Source organism: Chrysochloris asiatica, unplaced genomic scaffold, assembly GCF_000296735.1.
Source record: "Chrysochloris asiatica unplaced genomic scaffold, ChrAsi1.0 scaffold00102, whole genome shotgun sequence".
Taxonomy (NCBI): domain Eukaryota; kingdom Metazoa; phylum Chordata; class Mammalia; order Afrosoricida; family Chrysochloridae; genus Chrysochloris; species Chrysochloris asiatica.
The window spans coordinates 2,684,695-2,687,614 of record NW_006408620.1 but is presented as its reverse complement, the minus strand read 5'-3'; positions in this window follow the sequence as shown (position 1 = coordinate 2,687,614).

Below are 2,920 nucleotides of genomic sequence, written 5' to 3'. Positions count from 1 at the left end.
CAATTGGACGGCACTTAACAACAACAACATCGCACAACAACTACAGATATGTGCTGAGCACTGGTAGGTCTTAGGGTTCCAGAGGTGAGTAGACCATGGTGCTGTCCTCAATGAACAAGCGTGTCCATGCCATTCTAGAAGCTTCCAGAGGGCAGTGAAGGTGTACACAGCAGGGAGGAGGGATAATGCTCCTCAGAGTGTGGTTGCCAGCGTTCATTCAGCACAGAGGGGAAGAGACGATCAGAGCTTTGTTAGGTTCGTCATATCTCTCTTCCAGTTACGTGCTGCTGTGTACATCATGTGCAGTAGAATGTAGAAGTAGATGACTCATGCTTAGAAGTATGTCTAAAGAACACTGCCTGTCTTTAATTTCTTCAAGTTCTCAACACTTTACAGGAAGAAAAATATCATCATTATTAATTGGATCCAACTCAGTAGCACTTAGCAACAACAATATAAACATTCAACTCATCATGGTGTGTGTGTGTGAGTTTACGAAGTTCCATACAGTTAGAGTGTAAAGTATGAGGCAGGGAATAACAGATGTGACTGGAGAGGAAGGGGCCCTGGTGGTTCAGTGGGTAAGCTCTCAGCTGCTAACTGAAAGTTCAGCAGTTCAAACTAACCACCGGCTCTGTGGGAGAAGGCAATGGCAGTCTGCTTCCATAAAGATTTCAGCATTGGAAGGCCCGTGGGGGCACTTCTGCTCTGTCCTGTAGAGTGCCTGTGAGTCGGACTCGACTTGATGGCAGTGGACTGCAGGGGAAGAGTGGTTACACCACAGATGAGTCCAGCTGGGAGGTGGCGCCGTCACTGTAACTACTGTGAGCAGCAGCAGAAGAGGAAGGTTTGTTTGCTTCTGTTTCTTACAGGATTTTAAAAACACATTTTTTTACAGCAACATGCAAAAAGAAATGAGCACAGTGTGGTTACAAAAATACCTTAGGGGAAGAGCACAGTTGGTAAAAATTGTATAAGGTGTGCGTTATTTATGTGAAAAATGAATGAAGTGTACATTATTTGTGTGAAAAATGCATGAGGTGTGCGTTATTTGTGTTAAAGTAGATGAGGTGTGCATTATTTGCATGAAAAATTATATGAGGTGTGCATTATTTGTGTGAAAATTGTATGAGATGTGAGTTATTTATGTGAAAGTGTATGATTCAGTGTGCGTTATTTGTGTGAAAAATACATGAGGTGTGCGTCATTTGTAAAAACTGTGTGAGGTTTGTGTTGTTTGTGTGAAAATAGGGTTGTAGTAGAAGGCTTGAGGGTAGTGTCTGCCTCCTTTGACTTCACCAGCAGAAAGGACAATCACACTCATCAGCCAGAAGCCAATTGCTGTGAGGCAGGGATCCAATTTGTCTCCAGTCTCCAGCCTCCATTTACTAATTGTGATACCATCCCTCCCTCCTATGGCACTGTCTGCGTCTTTACTGATTCACTAAGGCATTTCAGTGACCACACAGGGCTTCTTAAGGAAGTTAACAGTTTACATTTAGGGTCAGAAATGCTCAAGGTACCGTTCTTCCAGGCAAGACAGTCGCTTCTGAATGGTGGTCCTCAGTCCCTTGGCCTGGTTCCTTCCCTGCTGTAGCATCTTTACAAAACTCTTTTGGGGCTGTAAGCCTCAGCTCAGGGTCTCTGGGCTTTAGCTCCATGGATCAGCAAACCTAGCTCCCACACTCAAGTGGCTGGAGGCAGCAGCTACTCCACAAATGGGCCTCCTGCCTGAAGGCACTTGACTTGACTCTCTCGGTGGGTTGGGAAGCCCAGCACTGTCTGTCTCATGTTCTAGCTGCTGCTTTTCTGGGACTTTCTGATATCATAACTTCCTATCCCTGGATCAATGAGGTTCAGTACATAGGGATCTCAGGACACACGCTCGGCCTGGCTCTTCTTCCTTGAGAGATCTCCCACACCTGCTTCTGAGATGACTCATTTTATACCCACATTAGAGTTTCAAGTTTTTATCATCACAATTAGCACTGTAACAGTCACTCACAGTTCAACCATTTAATTCTATCAGCATCCTCCCCTACTTTCTGCCATCAGGAGAAAGTCATTTGGTGGGAGTTACAAAGACTGTGACTAGAAGAGATATATTAAATAATTCTCTACTCTACAACAGTACTCAAAAAAGAGGTACAAAACCCAAACCAGATGGTGGATGTCTTAGTTGAAGACTACCTGTCTTTATGCAGGACTATTCAGGAGTCCGGATGTGGTACAGTAGAATAAGCACTTGACCACAAGGTTGGTCTGAACCTCAAGGTCAGTGGTTCAAATTCACCAGCCACTCCTCTGAAACTCTATCCAGGGTTGCTTTAAGTTGGAACTGACTCTATGGCACTTAACAACCTCACCGCCACCACCTCAGGAGTCTTGGCTGCGGATAACAGAAATCTTAACCAAATGACCTTAAGCTAAAACCCAACAAGCTAATCCACTGCCATTGGGTTGATACTGACCCACAGAGTTGAACTTCCCGTATAGGGTTTCCGAGACTGTAAATCTTTATGGGAGCATGTAACCTAGTCTTTCTCCTGTAGAGTAGCTTTGAACAGCCAACCTTGAGGTTAGCTGCCTAAGACTTAACCCACTATGTCACCAGGACTCTTTAAGTTAAAACCAAAACTAAAACCAAAAAATCAAACTCACGGGCATCAAGTTGATTTTTGACTCATAGCAACCCTGTATTGGGTTTCCAAGGCTGTGAATCTTTACGGAAACAGAGACCTTCATCTTTCTCCTGAGGAATGGTTGGTGGTTTGAACTACCAACGTTATGGTTAGCAGTCCAGTGCTTATCCTGCAGTGCCACTCCAGCACTCCTTCTGTAAGTGTCACGGGGGATGAGTTAGAAGGTTATTAGGTAAACTTGCAGAAGGAGTGAACTGCTGTTGAAGCCTGAGGAGTTT